Source organism: Schistocerca americana, chromosome 2 (genome assembly GCF_021461395.2).
Source record: "Schistocerca americana isolate TAMUIC-IGC-003095 chromosome 2, iqSchAmer2.1, whole genome shotgun sequence".
Taxonomy (NCBI): Eukaryota; Metazoa; Arthropoda; class Insecta; order Orthoptera; family Acrididae; genus Schistocerca; species Schistocerca americana.
In genome coordinates, this window is record NC_060120.1 from 208,531,359 (window position 1) to 208,557,720 (window position 26,362).

General features: G+C 41.9%; 1 protein-coding gene across 1 annotated transcript in view; it reads right to left on the reverse strand.

Annotated features, from left to right (window-relative positions):
• Positions 1-25,903, reverse strand: part of LOC124596436 (juvenile hormone acid O-methyltransferase-like) — a 119,154-nt gene extending 93,251 nt beyond the window's left edge. Inside the window, exon 1 of the mRNA XM_047135571.1 lies at positions 25,872-25,903. The gene's annotated coding sequence lies outside the window, so the exon portion shown is untranslated. The remainder of the gene's footprint in view (positions 1-25,871) is intronic.
• Positions 25,904-26,362: the final 459 nt, after the last annotated feature.

Sequence of the window (26,362 nt, forward strand, 5' to 3'; positions counted from 1 at the left end):
ATCTTGCTGAAAACCCAAGGAAATTCTGGTCTTACGTAAAATCGGTAAGCGGGTCGAAGGCTTCCATCCAGTCACTCACTGATTAGACTGGCCTGGCAACGGAAGACAGCAAAACGGAAGCTGAAATTTTAAATTTAGCATTTGAGAAATCTTTCACGTAGGAGGATCGTACAAACATACCGCCGTTTGAGTCTCGTACAGATTCCTGTATGGAGGACATAGTGATAGACATCCCTGGGGTTGTGAAGCATCTGAATGGGTTGAAAATAAATAAATCGGCAGGTCCTGATGGGATTCCAATTCGATTTTACAGAGAGTACTCTACTGCATTGGCTCCTTACTTAGCTTGCATTTATCGCGAATCTCTTGCCCAACGTAAAATCCCGAGCGACTGGAAAAAAGCGCAAGTGACGCCTGTATATAAGAAGGGTAGAAGGACGGATCCTCAAAATTACAGACCAATATCCTTAACGTCGGTTTGTTGCAGGATTCTCGAACATATTCTCAGTTCGAATATGATGAATTTCCTTGAGACAGAGAAGTTGCTGTCCATGCATCAGCACGGCTTTAGAAAGCATCACTCCTGTGAAACGCAACTCGCCCTTTTTTCACATGATATCTTACGAACCATGATGAAGGGAATCAGACGGATGCCATATTCCTTGACTTCCGGAAAGCGTTTGACTCGGTGCCCCACTGCAGACTCCTAACTAAGGTACGAGCATATGGGATTGGTTCCGAAGTATGTGGGTGGCGAAGACCTCTTAAGTAATAGAACCCAGTCCGTTGTCCTAAATGGTGAGTGTTCATCGGAGGTGAGGGTATCATCTGGAGTGCCCCAGGGAAGTGTGGTAGGTCCGCTGTTGTTTTCCATATACATAAATGATCTTTTGGATAGGGTGGATAGTAATGTGCGGCTGTTTGCTGATGATGCTGTGGTGTACGGGAAGGTGTCGTCGTTGAGTGACTGTAGGAGGATACAAGATGACTTGGACAGGATTTGTGATTGGTGTAAAGAATGGCAGCTAACTCTAAATATAGATAAATGTAAATTAATGCAGATGAACAGGAAAAAGAATCCCTTAATGTTTGAATACTCCATTAGTAGTGTAGCGCTTGACACAGTCACGTCGATTAAATATTTGGGGGTAACATTGCAGAGCGATATGAAGTGGGACAAGCATGTAATGGCAGTTGTGGGGAAGGCGGATAGTCGTCTTCGGTTTATTGGTAGAATTTTGGGAAAATGTGGTTCATCTGTAAATGCTCGAGCGTTTGGGATACCTATCAGGTCGGATTGAGGGAGGACATAGAAGCAATTCAGAGGCGGGCTGCTAGATTTGTTACTGGTAGGTTTGATCATCACGCGAGTGTTACGGAAATGCTTCAGGAACTCGGGTGGGAGTCTCTGGAGGAAAGGAGGCGTTCTTTTCGTGAATCGCTACTGAGGAAATTTGGAGAACCAGCATTTGAGGCTGACTGCAGTACAATTTTACTGCCACCGACTTACAATTCGCGGAAAGACCACAAAGATAAGATAAGAGAGATTAGGGCTCGTACAGAGGCATATAGGCAGTCATTCTTCCCTCGTTCTGTTTGGGAGTGGAACAGGGAGAGAAGATGCTAGTTGTGGTACGAGGTACCCTCCGCCACGCACCGTATGGTGGATTGTGGAGTATGTATGTAGATGTAGATGTAGATGATTTCTCTGCTTCGAAGATTCTCCTTTGGTCAACGCCAAATAAAGTCCTTTGCATGTTTTGCTTTGGCACTTCCGCCAGGGGCGCGTGATCACCTAGTAACTATTCTCATCACGTAGGTCCTTGAGGTGTTACATCAATTTGATCTAGTTTTGACTGATAAATATATATTCACACTTGGACCTTTCCAATAATTCATCCCACAAATTAGGCACTTACGGCAGATTAATATCCTCTTCGAGAACGTTCAAATGATGACGCTAGTCACATTGTGCTAGTTATGGTTCCAGATTCTCCTTTGCTTTATGTTACATTCGAAGTTGTACGTGCGCAATCTTAACACGTGCCATCCGTCTTGTGATAAATGCCCTCTCAACCATCAGATTTATCCTGCAGTCACGTTTCCATGTTGTACTTCGCCTGCCTGGTGAAATGAGGACTATCGCTGCCGCCAGGTCCGCCCGTATTTCTAGCTGCGATCAACCCCGCATACCGAGGCAAAACACTTGCTCAGTTGCTTGTCATCTTACACGGTCCGCGTCCGACCTGAATAAAGGTTTCGTAGTTTTCTCCCGCTCAACACGCGTCTTTGTGGAGACTTAACAATGAAAGTGGAAACACATCTACATGCCAGGGGCTCCTTTTTTGTTTTTTAAACACGTATGCATACCAAATAGGGAGTACTGTTCACCTCTGGAGACGTTACAACTCCAGCTTGACGTCTTTTTTGTAGTGCTAACTGCAGTTATCTTCTTCTTCTTAGTGTTTATCTGTGCTAGCAGGGTCTGCTTGCTGACACATCTGCCTCCATTTTGGTCCATCAGGAGGATCTTCATAGGTAGCATTGATGAATTCCATGTCCTTCTCAATGTGATTCATCCATGGAGTCTGGGGTCTGCAAAGAGATCGTCAGTCATTTACATCAAGGTCCAAAGCTGTTCTTGCCATCGAGTCTGCTTTTCTGCACTTAACCTGCTTCCCCGTAGTTTGTTTGAGATGGGGTAGTTCCAACTCAGTTATTCTCATTAGGAAGGGTGAAGATCCCCTGAGAGTTGAGCAGATTTTGCACAAGTAAAACCTGCTTCGAGGTTTTTGTCAGTAGACCCAGCATCTCTGCTAGACCGGAGCAGAAGTAGCATGCCGTCACTGCCACCACCAGAAAGTAACTGAGCATGATTTTTTACCAGTTGTGTTCGGATTTCGATGAACAAAACCCTGAAATGCGACCAGTATTGGAAAGTCTGTTGTTTTCATTCCAAAATTTGGTGTACACAGTCGAACCGAGCCGCCTTACCATCGTGTTTGGCGCAAAACAGCCGACCAATCATGGGACACTGCTCCGTTGCAGCAGCAACCTTTTATTCATTAAGGTGTGCTTTGTACCCCAAGAGTGGGAAGTATCTGCAGCACTCTCCCATTTTTTCCTGAAATAAGCGATATTCTTGTCAGTCACACTAGCAACAGCATTGAGCCGTCCCTTCAATATTGAGATTTTTTATAATGGAGAGTTGTGGAGGGAGTACATGTTTCATGATCGATTGCTGTCCACCGAGAGGATCACTCGACTCCTAGCCACCACTGGGTGCTGATGGGCACAGGGTTTGCTAATGTTGGGGAAATGTAAATGACATGCATTTGCAGATCGCTCTTGCTTACTTTGCTATGAAACTGTATTGCTTCATTTGCATATAATTTTGTGGCATCTTGTTGGCTCATTAACTTTGGTATCGTGAGCTGCCTCGGTGAACAGATTTTACTATATATATGCGTGTGTAGTCTCTGTTATGTAGGACATGATCAACGCAACTGACACACACATGTAGGCCCTATGTGCAGGATGTCCCACCTAAATCCGCTACCTCGTATATTCCCGAAATGAAAAATGTGACACATGCAATTTAAAAGGGATGCACCTCTGTCAGGAGCTCACACAATCGGCAGGAATGCATAATCCATAAGGGTCAATTAACAACGATTTCAACACAAAGTTAGGTTTTTTTAAATGACACATGTATGTTTTCTCTTCAGAAACGAAAACTAAAGGTACAATTTAGTTATAAGAAGTGGTTCTAGTGTACTAAACCCAATTGTTAGTGGCACACAGCCCATATAAAGTTTAATTGTTAGTGGCACACTGCCCACAGAAAGTTCGTGTTTGCACATGATATCGGGCACGGGAAACGCACTCACAAATAACCGGTAATTTCACGAGATGAACCTGCGTCGCCGGCCGCGGTGGCCGAGTGGTTCTAGGCGCTTCAGTCCGGAACCCCACGGCTTCTACGGTCGCAGGTTCGAATCCTACCCCGGGCATGGATATGTGTGATGTCCTTAGGTTAGTTAGGTTTAAGTAGTTCTACGTCTAGGGGACTGATGACCTCAGATGTTAAGTCCCATAGTGCTTAGAGACATTTGAACCACTTTGAACCTGCGTCACCTCAACAGATGTTCGAAGTGCCACCCACCATTTGCATTAGTATATTTATGGACACAGTGAACGAGTGAGCGTTGCACAGATTGTAGTGTTTTCACAGATATTCCCACACAAGCAGCGGTAATGCGTTAGTGCATATCCTCTGGTGTAGTTGGACGTCTGCGGTAAACGCACTCCGTCATTTTGTCCCAGAGAAAGAAGTTGAACATCATCACTTCAGCGGCTCGGGCTGGGCAGTTCACAGGACCTCATTGTCCTAGCCACCCACACAGAGGGAAAAAATCCGAATATCAAGAAAAAATTAAGGTAGTGCAATGAAATTTCGGGATTACATTTGTCTAGGTAACATATTTAAGTGACCAACGTTGCAAGGTAACAGACTAATGAAGACACGAGAAAAGCCTTCGCCAAAGTGAAATGCTGATACGTTAATAACCGTGTAATCCCCAGAATGTTGAATGCAAACGAGCCTGTATTGTGTCGTACAGGAGGCGGATGTCAGTTTAGGGAATATAGTTCCGCGCCTGTTGCACTTGGTCGCCATCCGCTGTGGCCGAGCGGTTCCAGGCTCTTCAGTCCGGGACCGCGCTGCTGCTACGGTCGCAGGTTCGAATCCTGCGTCGGGCATGGATATGTGTGATGTCCTTAGGTTAGTTAGGTTTAAGTAGTTCTAAGTCTAGGGGACTGATGACCTCAGATGTTAAGTCCCATAGTGCTTAGAGCCATTTGACCCCTTTTGAACTTGGTCGGTCAGTAGAGGACGGTTAATGCTGATTGTGTAATACGCTGGAGTTGTCGTCTGGTGACGTCCCAGATATGCTCGACTGGAGACAGATCTGGCGATCGAGCAGATCAAGGCAACATGTCAGAAGAGCATGTTGGGTTACAACAGCGGTATGTGGGCGAGCGTTATTCTATTGGAAAACTCCCGCTGGAATGCTGTTCATGAATGGCAGCAGAATAGGTCGAATGAATAGGTCGAATCACCATTCTGACGTACAAATCTGCGGTCAGGGTGAGTAGGATAACAATAAGAGTGCTACTGCTGCCATACGTGCAACCCAGAGCATAACTCGGGACATTGGTCCTTACCTGGCTTCCTTCTAAGCATCACACAGGCATCACGAGGACCGACAGAGAACCGACTTTCATCAGGAAACACAACAGACCTCCACTCCTACCTCCAACGAGTTCTCGCTTAACACCACTGTGGTCGCAAACGCCGGTGATTTGATGATCCGTGAATGCTCGCTACGGGGCAACTGGCTCGGAGCTGTCCTTGAAGCAACCGATTTGTAATCTACATCTAAATCTACATTTATACTCCGCAAGCCACCCAACGGTGTGTGGCGGAGAGCACTTTACGTGCCACTGTCATTACCTCCCTTTCCTGTTCCGTTCGCGGGAAGAACGACTGCCGGAAAGCCTCCGTGCGCGATCGAATCTCTCTAATTCTACATTCGTGATCTCCTCGGGAGGTATAAGTAGGAGGAAACAATATATTCGATACCTCATCCAGAAACGCACCCTCTCGAAACCTGGACAGAAAGCTACACCGCGATGCAGAGCGCCTCTCTTGCAGAGTCTGCCACTTGAGTTTGCTAAACATCTCCGTAACGCTATCACGCTTACCAAATAACCCTGTGACGAAACGCGCCGCCCTTCTTTGGATCTTCTCTATCTCCTCCGTCAACACGACCTGGTACGGATCCCACACTGATGAGCAATACTCAAGTATAGGTCGAACGAGTGTTTTGTAAGCCACCTCCTTTGTTGATGGACTACATTTTCTAAGGACTCTCCCAATGAATCTCAACCTGACACCCGTCTTACCAACAATTAATTTTATATGATCATTCCACTTCAAATTGTTCCGTAAGCATTCTACCAGATATTTTACATAAGTGACTGCTACCAGTGTTTGTTCTGCTATCATATAATCATACAATAAAGGATCCTTCTTGCTATGTATTCGCAATACATTACATTTGTCTATGTTAAGGGTCAGTTGCCACTCCCTGCGCCAAGTGCCTATCCGCTGCAAATCTTCCTGCATTTCGCTGCAATTTTCTAATGCTGCAACTTCTCTGTATACTACAGCATCATCGGCGAAATGCCGCATGGAACTTCCGACACTATCTACCAGGTCATTTATATATATTGTGAAAAGCAATGGTCCCATAACACTCCCCTGTGGTACGGCAGAGGTTACTTTAACGTCTGTAGACGTCTCTCCATTGAGAAAAACATGCTGTGTTCTGTTTGCTAGACACTCTTCAATCCAGCCACACAGCTGGTCTGATATTCCGTAGGCTCTTACTTTGTTTATCAGGCGACGGTGCAGAACTGTATCGAACGCCTTCCGGAAGTCAAGGAAAATGGCATCTACCTGGGAGCCTGTATATAATATTTTCTGGGTCTCATGAACAAATAAAGCGAGTTGGGTCTCACACGATCGCTGTTTCCGGAATCCATGTTGATTCCTACAGAGTACATTCTGGGTTTCCAGGAATGACATGATACGCGAGCAAAAAACATGTTCTAAAATTCTACAACAGATCGATGTCAGAGATATAGGCCTATAGTTTTGCGCACCTGCTCGACGACCCTTCTTGAAAACTGGAAGTACCTGTGCTCTTTTCCAATCATTTGGAACCTTCCGTTCCTTTAGAGGCTTGCGGTACACGGCTGTTAGAAGGGGGGCAAGTTCTTTCGCGTACTCTGTGTAGAATCGAATTGGTATCCCGTCAGGTCCAGTGGACTTTCCTCTGTTGAGTGATTTCAGTTGCTTTTCTATTCCTTGGACACTTATTTCGATGTCAGCCATTTTTTTCGCTCGTGCGAGGATTTAGAGAAGGAACTGCATGCGGTCTTCCTCTGTGAAACAGCTTTGGAAAAAGGTGTTTAGTATTTCAGCTTTATGCGTGTCATCCTCTGTTTCAATTCCATTATCATCCCAGAGTGTCTGGATATGCTGCTACGATCCACTTGCTGATTTAACGTAAGACCAGAACTTCCTAGGATTTTCTGTCAAGTCGGTACATAGAATAGTTCGTTGAGTCACTGTAGTGCCAACTGGTGCTTGAACCGCTGCTGCAGACGCAGTACGATGCCCCACAGTCATACGCTGAACACGGCAAACAGTCTTTACTCTCGGCAGTGCCACGTGGCTGTCCCGTGACCGCGCTTCTTGCGACCATACCTCCCAGTGACCATCGCTGCCAGCAATCGTATACAGTGGCTACATTCCTGCCAAGTCTTTCTGCAATATCGCGGAAGGAACATCCAGATCCTCGTAGCTCTATTACGCGACCTCGTTCAAATTCAGTGACCTACTGATAATGCTGTCTTCGTCGTCTTAATGGCGCTCTTGACTAACATCATCTCATTTCGTCCAGTCTCAAAGCTACTGACGCTCATGACCGCTAAAGCGCATATTTAAAGCAAATCAGATTTTCCTCATAGTGGCGCTACTAGCGCCATAGCGACAGTCTTATGCGACTGGCACGAAATTGAAATACATGTCATCTTTCACATGTAGAAACACGCCCATCAACTTTAGTTTATCTCGCACAACTGGTTTCTGATGCTGGGATTTTTTTCCTGTCAGTATATTTGGAAACATTGCATCCAAAATTTCCGAGGAAACAAATGTGCAGTGTGCGGTGCATCCATCCATACTGGAAATCACTGATAGACTCGTTTCCGATCTCACGTCCTCCATGAGACGGCGTAGAGTGTCTTGCAGAAATGATAGATACCGCCGTCCAGTTAACGTCCTCTGATAAAAGTAGGGACCTTCAACATGGGTACGAATGATGCGCTCCGAACACTGATATCCCACAGTCGTTGATGAGCAATCACGCGAAGCCAGTGGTGTCTCAACACGGACCAGTAGTGCATGTTTCGCAGATTCACATGACGACGATTTGTGAACGATTCTTCATCCGTAAACAACGTACCGTGTAGGATGTCAGGATGGTCTTACGATTGCTGAAGGGTAAAACGACAGAATTCCATGTGGGATCCAAGGTCATTCCACTACAGGTCTTGGTGGAGTGAGATACGAATGAATCGTATCCCTGTGCAAAACTGTCCACACACTACTACGGCTTATCCACAACCGCGTACAGTGCGTTGTACACTCACCTCAGGACTGTGCGTTACAGCAGCCAGAACAACAACTTAGTTGTCATTTTTATAGTCTGATTAATATTACTTAATAATTGACACTTCAGGGGCTGGAGCTGGTTTCATTCAATCAGGACGCGCAAGGTCACGCTCGAACCGTTCGCCGTAGTCAAACTGCGACAACCATTGGTCAGTTCACATGGTACAGCTTGCTTTCTTGTTGTACTTGGATCCCGAATCCTGAATCAATCCCTTTAATTTCGTATTTCATCATACGTGATAACCATAAAACAAGACACACACACACATACTCACACACACGACGATGCTTTTCATACACAGCAGTAACCAAACTCTACTGGATCATTCTGTACAAGAAGCGATTCAGCATCACATACACAATGATTATAAACTCAGAGTGGGCTTACATCAGAAATGTTTCGCACGAAATTATGTGAACCCAAATTTCTGAAAGCTGCATTTCAGCGTTACTAATGGAATATGAGCCATAAATGTAACAACGTAATGTAGTGGATAGCGCAGTAACTTGTCATCTGGAAGGTCGTAGATTCGAAACTCGGGAAGGAATTATGTGAACCCAAATTTCTGAAAGCTGCATTTCAGCGTTACTAATGGAATATGAGCCATAAATGTAACAACGTAATGTAGTGGATAGCGCAGTAACTTGTCATCTGGAAGGCAGTAGATTCGAAACTTGGGAAGGACAGCGAATTTTTTTTATTGCTGAGTTTAATTAAAATTAATTAATCTATGGTGTGACACGCCGAGTTTTTGTGACAGCTGTAATCGAGCAGTAGCCGGCAGGCGATGTAGCAACACTGCAGAGGCATGTGACAAACGTGGACTATCAAGTAATTTTAATTATAGTTTCTGAGTTTCTATGTTTCTGCGTTGATGCTTTCTGGGCGCACAGCTGCCTATTTTCGTGAGACTTGTGCAGATTTTCGAACTGGTACGATGGGAAAGAACCCCGCCAATCTGTTACGACTGTGGTTTCATTTCTGTGACATTCGCAATAAATTAACAACATATCTAGTTTTTCTTCATTACTGAAGACCGGAATATCAACGCGAAGACCGCAGATATCGCAACAGGAAAAGCACTGTCCGAAATGTACGTGAAATCCGTCACAGTATATTTTCCTGTCTGATACCGACAGCAGTACAGGTGGCCCGAGCAGGAGACACCAGTAGATTGAACAGTGTCGGCAGAAAGTGCGTACTGATAGTGATCTGTTTACGGCAGATTGCAGGACAGTGCAGGCAGGTTTTGCCAACTGCAATAGGGCAGAAACAGCAGCGCCGTTGCCGTCCTATGAAGTCTAATATTTCAGAGTGTGTGAAGTTTAGAACCGTGAAAACAAGTCAGCCACCTCCCGTTTTCACTTCTGTTGAAAAAAACAGTCATGTGCCATGTAAATAAACGTAACTTTGTGTTGAAAGTTGAGTTCGTTGAACCCTATGGATTACGCATTCGTGCTCATTGCGCGAGCCCCTGACGTGGATGCTTTCCTGGCCAGTTGCATGTTTCACAATCTGTTTTTTTTTTTTTTCGCAGAGTTAGGTGGGACAAAATGGTTCAAATGGCTCTGAGCACTATGGGACGTAACTGCTCAGGTTATCAGTCCCCTAGAACTTAGAAGTACTTAAACCTAACTACCAGCGAGGTGGCGCAGTGGTTAGACACTGGACTCGCATTCGGGAGGACGACGGTTCAATCCCGCGTCCGGCCATCCTGATTTAGGTTTTCCGTGATTTCCCTAAATCGCTCCAGGCAAATGCCGGGATGGTTCCTTTCAAAGGGCACGGCCGATTTCCTTCCCCGTCCTTCCCTAATCCGATGAGACCGATGACCCCACTGTCTGGTCTCCTTCCCCGAAACAACCAACCAACCTTAAACCTAACTAACCTAAGGACATCACACACATCCATGCCCGAGGCAGGATTCGAACCTGCGACCGTAGCGGTCGCGCGGTTCCAGACTGCAGCGCCTAGAACCGCTCGGCTACAACGGCCGGCTAGGTGGGACACCTTGTATATAGTTCATCAGTAGGCGTGACGGTCTTGATTACTTCAGTGCGAGCAAAGGGTCGAAACTCTTTGCTGGAAAACAGGACTCGCGGCGAGCAAGAAGGAAAATGGACAGTGCACGCTGCTTGGCGTGTGACAAGTTGAGAATCTGGGGGGAGTACGGGAAGCGTTTCAGTATGGCCAGGCCAGTTAAGGCAATCAACCACTCGCGTTAGGAGACATATCCGGACTCGAGTCTCGGCCCGGCACATTTTTTCGACCTTCTCCATCGAATTATTTCTATGCCCGATTCCTTCGCAACTTGAACAGATTTTGCTGTGTTTTCTCCGCATAGTCTTCTACACCTTTTGATACCTCCCCACAATGTTAGCGTCATTTTGTAATTTGGATTGATCTTTACAGAACTTTACTCTCTGTTAATTTTCATTGTGACTTTTGTCAGGCATTAGAGCAAACAGGTACCTGTAATCTCAGTCGTTTAGCTTTTCCATGGCTAAGCGAACCTCTAATAAGAAATACAACCTGGTACACACGCCAGCTTGTTGTTTTCACTGTGACAGCGTTATTGTTGGTTACAATGGCTAAACTTAACAATCGGGTATATTAAGAATTCAGAAAAAATAATGAGCATTACACTCGCTCGTCTTGTGCGGCCAAAGATCTGTTTCATAACGAGTATTGCTTCTCGACTCTATCCAGAAAGAGGAAGCTAATTTCAGTACCGGGAGCCTCTCCTGAGAGTCGCCATGTGCATTTCCTCTTGTATTACGGCAGGTACTTCCAATATCCGTTTTGCAATGTACAGTTGGAAGCCATCGGCTTTGCCCCAGTGGTAACACCGGTTCCTTTCAGATTACCGAAGTTAAGCGCTGTCGGGCTGGGCTAGCACTTGGGTGGGTGACCACCCGGTCTGCCGAGCGCTGTTGGCAAGCGGGGTGCACTTCAGCCCTTGTGAGGCAAACTGAGGAGCTACTTGATTGAGAAGTGGCGGCTCCGGTCTCGGAAATTGACATACGGCCGGGAGAGCGGTGTGCTGACCACATGCCCCTCCATATCCGTATCCAGTGACGCCTGTGGGCTAAGGACGACATGGCGGCCAGTCGGTACCATTGGGCATTCATGGCCTGTGCGGGACGACTTTAGTTTAGTTTAGTTTAGTTTAATGTACAGCTAGAGTCACCCCAAACAAACACCGCTCATTGTATCTTTCGCACGACGTCCATTGTCGACGAAAAACGTCGGGTTGTATCCCGTTAAGAACAAACTCACTCTTGAAGCGAAATCTTACGCGCCCATTCGACAGCACAGTTCCGAATTACATTGTTACGATATTTTGGTCATCTGTATATTGTGTGTGTATTGTGTATTGAACCGGGGACCTAGAAACGACGGTGAGGCTTCGTCCCGCCGTAGCCTTCAGTGTTTCACAACCCCACAACAGGCCACAGCAGTCCACCCACGCCACCGCTGCCCCACACTGAACCCAAGGTTATTGTTATTGTGCGATTCGGCCCACAGTGGAACCCCCCCCCCCCCCCTCCTTCCGTTAACTTCGGTTATACGGCAAATCAAAATAAATCTAAAGGCCGTAAATTCAACTAAATACCTAGTAATTGCAATTACGAACAACTTGAACTGGAAAGAAAACATAGAGAATGTTGTGGGGAAGGCGAACCAAAGAGTGCGTTTTATTGACAGAGCATGTAACAGATCTGTTATAGAGGCTGCCTACCTACGCTTGTCCGTCCTCTTTTTGGAGTACTGCTGCGCGGTAAAAATGGAAATGTCGTGTGGCTAGGGCCTCCCGTCGGGTAGACCGTTCGCCTGGTGCAGGTCTTTCGATGTGGAATCCTTACCAGATAGGATGAACGGAGTACATCGAGACAGTTCAAAGAAGAGCAGGACGTTTTGTATTATCAAAAAATAGGGGTTAGAGTGTCACGGACATGATACAGGATGGGGGTACACCTTGTTATAACAAAGACGTTTCTCGTTGCGGCAGGATCTTCTCGCGAAATGTCAATTATCAACTTTCTCCTCCGAGTTCGAAACAAAATTTTGTTGACTCTGACGTCCATAGGGAGAAACGATCATTATAATAAAATAGGGGATATCAGAGCTCGCTCGGAAAGATAGAGGTGTTCGTTTTTTTTTCGAGAGCGGCATAACAGAGAATTATTGTGAAGGTGATTCGATGAACCCTCTGGCTGGCACTTAAGTGTGCTTTGCAGAGTATCCAAGTAAATGCAGATATAGATGTAGATAAACTGCCATGCATGGAACTGCTATTTTTGTTTTGTTTTTCTGATGTGCGTTTGCAGTTTTATTAACATGTTACTTTAAAATATTTTCCATGAACATTATAATGTGAAGTTGCAATTCTGTACGAAACTGTGAATTGTTGTACTCGGTGTAATGCAAAGTGACATGTCTTGAGCCGTAGAAATTTGTCGACAGGCGTGCGCCAACAAAAAGCCTGGAGAGCGAGAACGGTAATGATTTTTGTGTCACGTGTGTGCTGAAGTGCTCCGTCTTGGGCGATGTTAAAAAAACTGTTTTATCCGTGACAAGCGTTTTGATTATAGTGTGTACTGTGGCCAAAGGAACTAATAATCAAACGTGTGTCATTGTTTCTCATTCTGAATTGATATCTGGGCATCAGTCTAAACTACAATTTGGAGATCTGAAGGTACTTGTGTAGTATCGAGTGCGAATGCCACGGACTGTATGCTACGTACTGCAGACTACTAGAATACATAAGATGAACCAGAATCATGGTGGGGAGGCTTGTGTGCCTCAACGATACAGATGGCCGTACCGTAGGTGCAACCACAACGGAGGGGTATCTGTTGAGAGGCCAGACAAACGTGTGGTTCCTGAAGAGGGGCAGCAGCCTTTTCAGTAGTTGCAGGGGCAACAATCTGGATGATTGACTGATCTGGCTTGGCAACACTAACCAAAACGGCCTTGCTGTGCTGGTACTGCGAACGGTTGAAAGCAAGGGGAAACTGCAGCCGTAATTTTTCCCGAGAGCATGCAGCTTTACTGTATGGTTAAATGATGATGGCGTCCTCTTGGGTAAAATATTCCGGAGGTAAAATAGTCCCCCATTCGGGTCTCCGGGCGGGGACTTCTCAAGAGGACGTCGTTATCAGGAGAAAGAAAACTGGCGTTCTACGGATCGAAGCGTGGAATGTCAGATCCCTTAATCGGGCAGGTAGGTTAGAAAACTTATAAAGAGAAATGGATAGGTTGAAGTTAGATAAAGTGGGAATTACTGAAGTTCGGTGGCAGGAGGAACAAGACTTTTGGTCAGGTGAATACAGGGTTATAAATACAAAATCAAATAGGGGTAATGCCGGAGTAGGTTTAATAACGAATAAAAAATAGGAGTGCGGGTAAGCTACTACCAACAGCATAGTAAACGCATTATTGTGGCCAGGATAGACACGAAGCCCATGCCTACTACGGTAGTACAAGTTTATATCCCAACTAGCTCTGCAGATGATGAAGAAATTGATGAAATGTACGATGAGATAAAAGAAATTATTCAGGCAGTGAAGGGAGACGAAAATTTAATAGTCATGGGTGACTGGAATTAGAGAGTAGGAAAAGGGAGAGAAGGAAACATAGTGGGTGAATATGGATTGGGGGAGAGAAATGATAGAGGAAGCCGCCTTGTAGAAATTTGCACGGACCATAACTTAATCATAGCTAACACTTGGTTCAAGAATCATAAAAGATGGTTGTATACATGGAAGAATCCTGGAGATAATAGAAGGTATCAGATAGATTATATAATGGTAAGGCGGAGATTTACGAACCAGGTTTTAAATTGTAAGACATTTCCAGGGGCAGATGTGGACTCTGACCACAATCTATTGGTTATGAACTGTAGATTAAAACTTAATAAACTGCAAAAAGGTGGGAATTTAAGGAGATGGGACCTGGATAAACTGACTAAACCAGAGGTTGTAGAGAGTTTCAGGGAGAGCATAAGGGAACAATTGACAGCAATGGGGGAAAGAAATACAGTACAAGTAGAATGAGTAGCTATGAGGGATGAAGTAGTGAAGGCAGCAGGGGATCAAGTAGGTAAAAAGACGAGGGCTAGTAGAAATCCTTGGGTAACAGAAGAAATATTGAATTTAATTGATGAAAGGAGAAAATATAAAAATTCAATAAATGAAGCAGGCGAAAAGGAATACAAACGTCTCAAAAATGAGATCGACAGGAAGTGCAAAATGGCTAAGCAGGGATGGCTGGAGGACAAATGTAAGGATGTGGAGGCTTATCTCACTAGGGGTAAGATAGATACTGCCTACAGGAAAATTAAAGAGACTTTTGGAGAAAAGAGAGCCACTTGTATGAATATCAAGAGCTCAGATGGAAACCCAGCTCTAAGCAAAGAAGGGAAAGCAGAAAGGTGGAAGGAGTATATAGAGGGTCTATACAAGGGCGATGTACTTGAGGACAATATTATGGAAATGGAAGAGAATGTAGATGAAGATGAAATGGGAGATACGATACTGCGTGAAGAGTTTGACAGAGCACTGAAAGATCTGAGTCGAAACAAGGCCCCCGGAGTAGACAATATTCCATTAGAACTACTGACGGCCTTGGGAGAGCCAGTCATGACAAAACTCTACCATCTGGTGAGCAAGATCTATGAGACAGGCGAAATACCCTCAGACTTCAAGAAGAATATAATACTCGTAGTTCCAATCCCAAAGAAAGCAGGTGTTGACAGATGTGAAAATTACCGAATTATCAGTATAATAAGTCACGGCTGCAAAGTGCTAACACGAATTCTTTACAGACGAATGGAAAAACTGGTAGAAGCCGACCTCGGGGAAGATCAGTTTGGATTCTGTAGAAATATTGGAACACGTGAGGCAATACTGACCTTACGACTTATCTTAGAAGAAAGATTAAGGAAAGGCAAACCTACGTGTCTAGCATTTGTAGACTTAGAGAAGGTAATGACAATGTTGACTGGAATACGCTCTTTCAAATTCTGAAGGTGGCAGAGGTAAAATACAGGGAGCGAAAGGCTATTTACAATTTGTACAGGAACCAGATGGCAGTTATAAGAGTCGAGTGGCATGAAAGGGAAGCAGTGGTTGGGGAAGGGAGTGAAACAGGGTTGTAGCCTCTCCTTGATGTTATTCAATCTGTATATTGAGCAAGCAGTGAAGGAAACAAAAGAAAAATTCGGAGTAGGTATTAAAATCCATGGAGAAGAAATAAATACTTTGAGGTTCGCCGATGACATTGTAATTCTGTCAGAGACAGCAAAGGACTTGGAAGAGCAGTTGAATGGAATGGATAGTGTCTTGAAAGGAGGGTATAAGATGAACATCAACAAAAGCAAACGAGGATAATGGAATGTACTCGAATTAAATCGGGTGATGCTGAGGGAATTAGATTAGGAAATGAGACACTTAAAGTAGTAAAGGAGTTTTGCTATTTGGGGAGCAAAATAACTGATGATGGTCGAAGTAGAGAAGGTATAAAATGTAGACTGGCAATGGCAAGGAAAGCGTTTCTGAAGAAGAGGGATTTGTTAACATCGAGTATAGATTTAAGTGTCAGGAACTCATTTCTGAAAGTATTTGTATGGAGTGTAGCCATGTATGGAAGTGAAACGTGGACGATAAATGGTTTGGACAAGAAGAGAATAGAAGCTTTCGAAATGTGGTGCTACAGAAGAATGCTGAAGATTAGATGGGTAGATCACATAACTAATGAGAAGGTATTGAATAGAATTGGGGAGAAGAGGAGTTTGTGGCACAACTTGACGAGAAGAAGGGACCGGTTGGTAGGACATGTTCTGAGGCATCAAGGGATCACAAATTTAGCAATGGAGGGCAGCGTGGAGGGTAAAAATCGTAGAGGGAGACCAAGAGATGAATACACTAAGCAGATTCAGATGGATGTAGGTTGCAGTAGGTATTGGGAGATGAAGAAACTTGCACAGGATAGGGTAGCATGGAGAGCTGCATCAAACCAGTCTCAGGACTGAAGACCACAACAACAACAACAACAACAATGCTGTAATGCAACTTTTCATCGAGGATTGACATTCAGGTGATTAATCTTAAAACTTATAAGAAGTAAATTGCTAACCTGTGTAAATCTTTGCGTTACTGTATCTAGTTGCAGTGCGTATTGCGGACTTCAAACTGAACTAGAAATACGTTAATGCACTTAGTCAGTTGGTTATATGTTCCATAGATCATCTGAACGATTCTTTTATCGAAATGTTGTGGAACGAGCCAGTTTACAGGGTACACATACATGATTAGTGTTAACACTAATGAACGCATTGTTATTTGCTATTTTTAGTATTAATTATGCAACTACACAGTTTTACTGGATATTAGTTTTTAAGTTGAATTTCGTCAATGGAATAGAAGTGTTCAGGAGAAATGATTTCGAATTAGATTTAAAACTTGCTTCGCTGACTGTCAGACATTTTATGTTACTGAGCAAACGATCAAATATTTTCGTTGCTGCATATTGAACTCCTCTCTGAGCCACTGACAGCTTTAACAGTGGGTAGTAAAGGTCATTGTTCCTACTAGTGATGTAGGTATGTATTTCACTGCTCTTCTCAAATTGTGATGGATTATTTATGACGAATTTTACTAGCGAATATGTGTACTGTGACGGCACAATTAAAATGACTAGCTTCTTGTAGAGGTTGTTCGATTGTGTGCAATCAATACTTACGTTATAAGTGATCCCACCAAATTATTCCGTGAGACATTATTGAGTGGAAATATGAAAAATATGTCAGGAGGCTGATACGTTTGTTTACAAGGTCAGCAATTATACGAAGACCAAAAGTAGCTGACCTAATTCTTTGAGAAGCTCAGTAACACGCTTCTTCCAGTTCAAGTTTTCAACTATATGTACACCCAAAACTTTGAAGTATTCTACCCTATTTACCGACTCCTTACCATGCGCTATGTCAGTTGTTGGTATGACTCTATCTATTGTGCAGAGTTGAATGTAGCGTGTTTATTCAAAACTTAGTGACAGTCCATCTTCAGAAAACCACTTAATAATTCCTTGGGAGATAACATTTTCCAACTCTCCTATTGATTTCTCTCTATCGGAATTGATTGTAACGCTAGTATCATTTGGAAAATATACCATTTTTTCTTTTTGAATGTTAAGTGAAAGGTCATTCACCTACGTAAGGAGTAGCGGGGGACTCAAAATTGAAAGCTGTGGGACTCCTTGTATAATTTTTTCCCCCAGTTTCTAAAATTTTCTACCTTTCCGACACTGAATTATTCAGCACAAACATTTCCATTCTGTTTGTTCAGTACGGTTCAAACTGGCCGTGGATGAAGGCATCTATTCCATAAAACTTGAATTTTCCTAAGAGAGTAATATTATCTACATAATCAAACGCCTTAAAAAGATCACAAAAATACCAACTATCGACATAACATTATTGAAGGTTTGTACTATTTAATGAGCTAATGCATAAACGGCTGTCTCCGTAGAGCAACTCTTCTGGAATCCAAACTGTAATACGCTAAGTAAAGTGTCTCCACTTTAGCGTACTATTACTCTCGCTGAACTGATATTCGGAACGTTGATCTTAAATCTACGATGTGTCGATCGCGGCGTGACTACAATGAGTTTACGGTAACTAACTATTGTGAACAGTATGTACTGTTCCGCTCGTACCGCAGTTTGTTAAACCGAATTATAAATAAATTAGTGTACTTTCTTACTATGGATTGTGCTACTTTTAAATGTTCCAAATCACGATCGAACGGGAAACAACAAATTCAAAACTGTGGCTACAAACGGCTAACAAACGTTACGATTTCTGGATACCTTGTTTAATAATTTCATGATGTGTCTTATTTGCGTTGCCGCTTGAAGAAAACTAATCGAGATTATTCTTCAACCATCGCGCTATCCCGCTGCATCCACAAACGGGCGGCAACGATCAAGAGGATTTGCACGACGGCTATGATTACTGGACTGTGCGCGACTGGATTGCGATTCATCAACGCGGACGATGATTACACGCCGACAGTTCCAGCTAACTGGAGGCTGAAGTTGCATATATTACAAAAGCTTAACCCTCGCTGACTGTTGTGTGAAAGCATTTTGCAATAAAGCTATGATTTCTGCTCTAGCTGTATTACTCTCTCATTATCACCGCATTTCTCAAAACTGAAGTGCCCATAGAGTTGTAACTTTCAGTTAGAAGGTAAAATTAATTTATTTCATTTACTAACGTCCTGCTGCAGTGTTAGAACTTGCCAAAGAAATTTTCTGATACTGCCCTTAGTATTGCAAATAACTGCTGTTATTATCAGTGGTACTCGAGTCCTCAGTCTTTTTTTTTTTTTTTCGCTTTTACTGCGTACGAGTTTATTGTGTTGCATGCAAGTGTTATTTTCTGCATTTGCATGTTCCTTAGTTTTTGTGCCAATTTTAATATTGATAATTTCGTATGTTGGTAAAATACACGCGTTTACAGTGACCATCATTAAGCTAGCTGCAGCAGCTAATTACGAATAGCTGATGTTTTCCTGTTAGTGAACTACTTCGTTAGGGGGAATGTTTTGATTTTTACATTCATTCAGTACTCCTCATCCTATGATTTTCTGAGCCTTGCTTGCATGTGTGGTAGATAACAAAAGTTATTGCGATCTGTATAGCTGTAATATTCGATTAATCCCGAGAAAAGTTAAATATTCTTGATTTCCATTATCTCCAAACATATGTACGTGAGATAAAACGGTCACTTTTGGTAAGATTAATGTTCGAGGGGTTCCTGTTACATCACATTATAGACCGCCGTGTAGTGAGAAGGCAGCGTTGTTTTAATGATATCTTGACGAAATCTGACAGTCTTTGAGTACGAATTTCGGAATTTACTGAGTGTCACTTCCGTGTTTGTCTGTTCGTTTTGTTTTTCTTGCGACTACAATTAGACGATCGAACTGATGTTCGAAGTGGTGTTACTGATGACGGAGGGATTGACAGAAGGGCGGAAGAGAATGTTAAGAAAAATGGAAGAATCACACAAAGAAGTGGATATACAGAAAGAAACTGTTAGCAAAGAGGTAAAAGCAGCGAGAAAAATGGTAGATGAATCACAAAAAGAAGTGGACGCAATGTTTGACAAACTAACTAAACGTAGATCAAGCACCAGAAAAAGTTAAACTTAGAATATTTCCATAGCAAGAAGAGTCGGGAAGTATTAGAAACGAAGAGGTAGAATGCTTGTATAAAAAGCTATTGATGGTAAACAAGGGAAAGCCAAAGTAGACAGTGACTAATCAGCTTTTCCAGGTGCGTAGTAGGAAGAATGAGACAAAAGTGGAAGAAATTAAAGAGACCACTTCTGAAGCTGTGAAAACGATGACTGATTTACAAAACAACCCTTAAAACAAAAATTTCTTGGTGTCAATTTCAATAATGCAAACATATAATAATAGTAAGCTTTACAACATATTTTGCGATCTCATTGGGAAATAAATTCAATTTCTGTTGTAAATAGGGTTAGAAGTTAAGGTTGGAAGCCAAGTTACAGATGAATAGTCTGAAAACAGTACGTCGAGAATAAGCAGTGCAAGCTTAAAAATAAAAAGATCACAATGGAGGCATATGCTCTTGAGAAATACAAATATTGAAGGATCATAGACACTATTCTTGGTTGACTACTGCTCCAAGGATAGACATAGAGAAATAATGGAAGCTTTTCAGACAGCCCCAGGGTATTACAGGAAAATGTGAAAGGATACAGTTAGGAAATAATTAACAAACTGAAACATTCAGACAGCGCAGGGAGTGACAGAGATTTTGTTGGAGTGTTGGTAGGGAAATTACCTTATCACAAGAGATGTTGGTTGGTGGGTCAGAACTAAAGGTTAAAGAATTTCTCAGTGTGAGGGATATTGGTGAATGGCGATCGAACTGTTGTCTGTAGGAAAATGAATTCTTTAACAGAATCAATGAATTATAGGACCCAGGAGGAATAGTACAGAAGTGATCTGCTGTGAGAAATCAGATATCAGGGTATTCACTATTCTTCACATATGTTTTCCTTAGTTTTCTGCTCTGCTGCCAATGCTTCCTGTTGTATGTATCTGTCAAAACAACCATCGGTGCAAATCTTTTTTCGGTTATTAAGTGAGATCCCATTGTGTATCAGATCTAATTTCCGGCCTGAAAACCGTGTATTCGATTTTGTACGTTGAGGTAGAATTCGAAAGGGGGGAAATGAGAATAGATACCTTCTTCTTGTTGCAGCTTTTGACCAGCCTATAGCTCCCGAAACTTGCGTTCATGTTTGGCGTCTAATTCTTCCTTAAATATTAGCATTTGATTAATAATATACCTATATACAACGCCAAAAAGGTTGGCACTCAAAGCAGCTCTTAACGCAGAGTGTGGTAAGTATTATCTCCATTTTGCATCATTCTTTTTTTATATACAAGTCCCTACTCTCATTACCAAAGCACAATTGGCCAATACTACAAATATATTCACTAGCCTGTCTAAGCATAGCTGAAATGTACTTAGGTACAACCTCCTTCACTAAACACCACTTGCCAAGTTTCACATCAGCACTAATACTCACTAACGTGCGACGTAAAAGATATATGCATAGTATGACCCCACGTCCCTATTAGGCATCATTTGACACATGTTTTTCTTGATAGAACGTCCACAACTGTTGTATAAATTATCCATGATTAATAATTTATGATATCAATCACACAAGATGTATTAAATTTTGTTTTCCAATAAAAAGGGAGCACATGTAGATTTAGGGCACAGTTCCATCTTCAGGAACATCTGAAAAATTACAACTAAATGTGGCGTCTATAGATATTGTCAAAACTCTAAGAAAATCAGCAAAACTTGTAGTAACATTCTAAACAGGATACCATAATACCTGCAGGGGGAGAAATGTAGGAGCTGTTATAGGGTAGTGAGAAGAGGGATTTGTTGCCAATCTCGTAGGAAATATTTTCACGGGGGGGGGGGGGGGGGGATGCAGTGGGGAGAATGTTGGGATAAGAGGCTCTCTCCTGCAACGGCAGAGTATGCAGTAGGAACATTTTGATTGGGGAACAGGAAAGGATAGACTGTGCCCTTCAGGCACAACTGAAGGAAGCCAGGAAGGAACTCATAACGATCAAGGGAGATAGGGAAGATGAGGGTGGTTGGGAGCTGTCAGCTGGTAGGAGGATAGGAGGAAAGAGAACGGGATCTGACAGTTTTATCATCAACACAAAAAACAAGTATCTACCACTTCGAGAGTTAGGTGGAGAAGAGCTTCAGGTAGAACGAGGAGTGGGAAATGTGGAGCACACTTCAACCAAGGTCAAGAAGCCTAGGAATGTACAAAGTGTTAGGAAGAAGAAAATGCTGCTACTAGGTAGTAGCCATGGGCGAGGTGTAGGCCCTCAGTTACAGGAACGTTTGATGTCATAGGTAGGAAAAGTTGGTCTTTTTTAGGATAAATCCAGACAACAGGTTCCCCTGCCTAAAGAGTATCTCCACCACTTCAAAAAATACTGAAACAATCACTCACAACACAGATTTTAACACCTCAAACATCACATATACCAGATGTCACAAAGAAAAACAAACCATTGGAAAGAGTAACATGGAGCATTTCACACACATAACAATCCTCCATCAAAACATGAAATCAATAAAAGATAAAATACAACTATTAGAAGTTGAGCTCCAATATTTGAACTGCACAGTAATTTGTATTACTGAGCACTGGTGTAGGGAAACAGAAATCCAAAATGTAGTATTATCATTGTATGAAAGGGCAAACTCTTACTGCAGAACTACTTCAAGGGGTGGAGGATCATGCATTTATATCAGAAAAGGAACACAGTTCAAATCAAGACATGATCTCAGAACCGTAAGTGAAGAGAAACACTTTGAAATATCAGCAATTGAATAACAGGGCTTGATATCACCAAGAAATTAATCATTTTGTGTGCGTATAGATCTCCCAGTCGTAATGTGGACACTTTTTTCAATAAGTTAACAGAAGTTCTAGATAAAGTCTCAAGTACAAAGGTCAACATAATTCTGTGTGGCGACATTAACATCAACACTAACATCATAAATGAATCCAGCAGTACCTTCATAAACATCCTTCAAAGTTTTTTCATGTCCCTATTGGTCAATAGTGCAACAAGGGTTACCACAACGACTTCATCAGTAACTGACCATGTGGCCACAAATATGGATAGAGAAGATTGCAATATAGCTGTAAAAGATCTCGGACTATCAGACCATCTCTTTCAAATGACAATAATAAAGTCAGGCATCGAATCATTCCCTAAACTACGAGCCTACGAACGACATCTATCAGAAATCAAAATAAAAGATTTTTCAAAAGAACTAGAAAAACAAATCTGTGCTGAAGTGTATAAGGAAACCAATGTGAATATGAAATTCTCTAAATTCTCCACACTGTTTAAATTGAACTTTGAAAAGGCATTTCCAAATGTATGCATGTCTGTATCAACATCTCATAAAACAGATGGATAACAGCAGGTATTAAGAAGTCCTCCCAAACACTTAAAACACCTCAGTTCCATGTAAACGATTCGCAATGATCCAGAATTCTTAAATTTCTATCGTAGATACAAAACGATCTATAGGAAGGTGCTGATTGCTGCAAAAAAGTCGTTTAATGACAAAACAATATATAATGCTGAGAATAAAAGCAAAGCAGTCTGGGATGTTATAAAAAAGGAAATGGGGAGAGGCAAGCAAATGCAGAATAACATACTCTCTAAGGGAAGGGGATAAAATAATAAATGTCCATAGCACTTAGCAAACTAAGTAAACGAGCATTTTTCAAGTACTGCAGAGAAACACCAGCAAATAATGTTGCACTAAATACAATGATGTTACTTCCAACCACAGAGAATGACGTCAGTAAAACAAATCAAAAACTAAGAAATAAAAAGTCAGTAGGCTTAGATGAAGTACCAATGTTTGTACTGAAACAATGCATAGGGATTATACAAGGCCCCTTAACAAATATATTAAATGAATCCTTCACATCAGGGACATTTCCAGAGAAGTTAAAACAGGCAAGAGTTGTACCTTTGCTTAAGAAAGGTAATGCAGAAGACATAGAAAATTACTGGCTCATTTCCCTGCTGTCAGCATTCTCAAAATTAATAGAAGCAATTATGAAAGACAGATTAATGAATTACTTGAATAAATACAATCATTTAAGCGAATCGCAGTTTGGTTTCTGAAGCGGCTAAATATGGAGTCAGACATAGTAGAATTCACAAAAGTTGTACTTGATGCTCTTGATAAAGATGAGTGTGTCACAGGCATATTTTCGGATCTTTCTAAGGCGTTTGATACAGTCGACCACAAGATTCTATTAAACAAATGAGAAGCATTTGGAATGAGAGGGGTAGCTAATGTCTGGTTTCAATCATACCTAACAGATAGGGCACAGAGAGTAGAGATAACACATACTTCAAATAGATCTAAACATTTAGTAAAACACTTACCAGAACCAAAATACATTAATATAGGGGTTCTGGAAGGTAACATATTAGGACCAATACTGTTCCTGACATGCATCAATGACTTTCCCACTAGTGTTACTCACGATGAAAAAATCCTCTTCGCTGTTGACAGCAATATTATAGTCACTGAGAAAACAAGAGAATTCCTTGCTGAGAAAGCAAATGAGACTCTCAAGGAAGTTTATGATTAGTCAATAAGTAATAAAGTGACATTGAACATAAAGAAAACTAATGCCATGAATTTCAGTTTGAAGAGGAAAAATGACAACATTAAATTAAATGTAGATGGCACCTCCACAGAATGTGTAACAAATGCAAAATTTGTAGGAATGAATATTGATTCTCAGTTGAAGTGGTGTAAACACACAAAGGTACTTGCAGACAGAATGTTATTGGCATGCTATCATCAGTGTGCAGCATGCAGTGTCTTTTAGTTACATATTATTCATATGTACACTCAATTCTTAGCTATGGAATTCTTTTTTGGGGAACAAATGCACAAAATATGAACACAATTTTCAAACTCCAGAAAAGAGCCATAAGAATAATAACCAAAAATACTAGTCGAGCTCACTGTAAAGATCTGTTCAGAAGACTGGGGATTTTAACTGCTCCATGTGGATACATTTACCAGTCAGTTGTACACATTAAAAATAACATTGGTAATTACTGCACAAACAGTTCTGTCCATGACCATGCAACAAGAGATAAACTCAACTTACGTTTACCAAGAAAAAATAAACATAAAACTCAAAAGAGCATTTTCTACCAAGGAATAAAACTGTACAATAAATTACCGAAAGAGATTAAAGAAATTGCCAAAATACACTTATTTAAAAAGGCAGCTAAAAAGTGCCTGTCATGGAATACATTTTATGAATTGAAGGATTACTTAGCTAAAACAGAATAGGGATTTGATAAAAAATGTTATACAAGTAAATAATAATAATAATGATTATAACACATCCAACATTCCACATAACACCTTCACTTTACGTTTTTTCCCTTCTTTTTTTTCTTTCTAGAAATACTTACCCTCAAGCTATGCATAGCACAATACTAACACCTCTTCCTCTTTCTGAGCTCAACATCCCACTCATTATGGAGAGATACTGACTCAGTTTTTCAGGATAGCAAATGGGAAGTTGCGGTGCAGAAAATGGCCCAGAGATCACTAGTGTGTGTGTGTGTGTGTGTGTGTGTGTGTGTGTGTGTGTGTGTGTGTGTGAGTGAGTGTGTATGTGTGTAGTGAGTGAAGTATTATGGAACAATGTGTGTATATTGTGTACAGTGACTGATAGATATGAGTGAACAATGTGGCATTACATTATTTAATTGTGCAGTGACTGATAGATATGAGTGCACAATGTGGCATTACATTATTTAATAAGTTATTAGTAAAAAAAGTATTGTATACCAGGAGTAAATCTAATGATTGTCTCTAACTAGAAGTCTGTAAATATATGTGTATACGAATTAGCTTATTTTAAATTGATCTAAATTTGTAACTTTTTTGACATGTCCTATATCCTTGTAAAAAGAGATCTATGGATGAATAAAGCTACTACTACTACTAGTACTACTACTACTACCCATATAAGTCAACTAAAACGAAGCAATATAGTGATTCTCCGTTGCATAGAGTGTAAGCAGAAAATAACCGTCACATATTCTAAAGCTGTGTGTAAAACCACAAACAGAATTTTTCCTACATGAAACACAATATATCGCCATGTATAAAAGAGCATAAACACTCCGAATCAACTCAAAACATTAACTAATAACGACCGAACATTCCACAAAACCAACAGAATCTAACAAAGGTGCGGGCTTAAGCTTGCCATTAACATGCGCCCGCATTAGGTAATTTAACCAGACTCCCGCATACTGAACCCAGAAGAAACGGCGATACGACGTTTTCGTACTGGTAGTTCCATTGCATACGTGATATGTCCCCTTTATGAAAAGATTCTGGCCTTACCAGCACCGCATTCACACTCGTCTAGTACCACAGTAGCCAGGTGACTGAAGTGTTGCCCCGACACGTAAGCGAAGCTAAGCACTTAACGTGTTATCCCCACCGCCGTCGTATCTAATCGCCACGAAAAAATCCGTGACACCAACGTCACTCATTTGCAAGAGACACATTATCATTACGAATTAACAGTACCTGTAGTAAGTCGATTACAGCATCAACAGGTGGAACCAAAATTAAGTAAGTGGAGGTATCTTCTATAATGCCAGTCATCGTGTTAGACATCACCATGCGACAGCATACACAAAATCGTCACTAAGTCGCACTCATTCTGAGCTTTCGCTAAACTAATACCTCTTGGACCCAAATCTTAAAAGAAATTATTAAAACCACCATCGCACATATAGTAATAACCAAAAAGAAAAAAGGCTCCTATTTCAGCACAAAAAAGGCGGAAACGTCCTGGGCAGAGTTGGGAACGTAAAAGAAGGAAACCA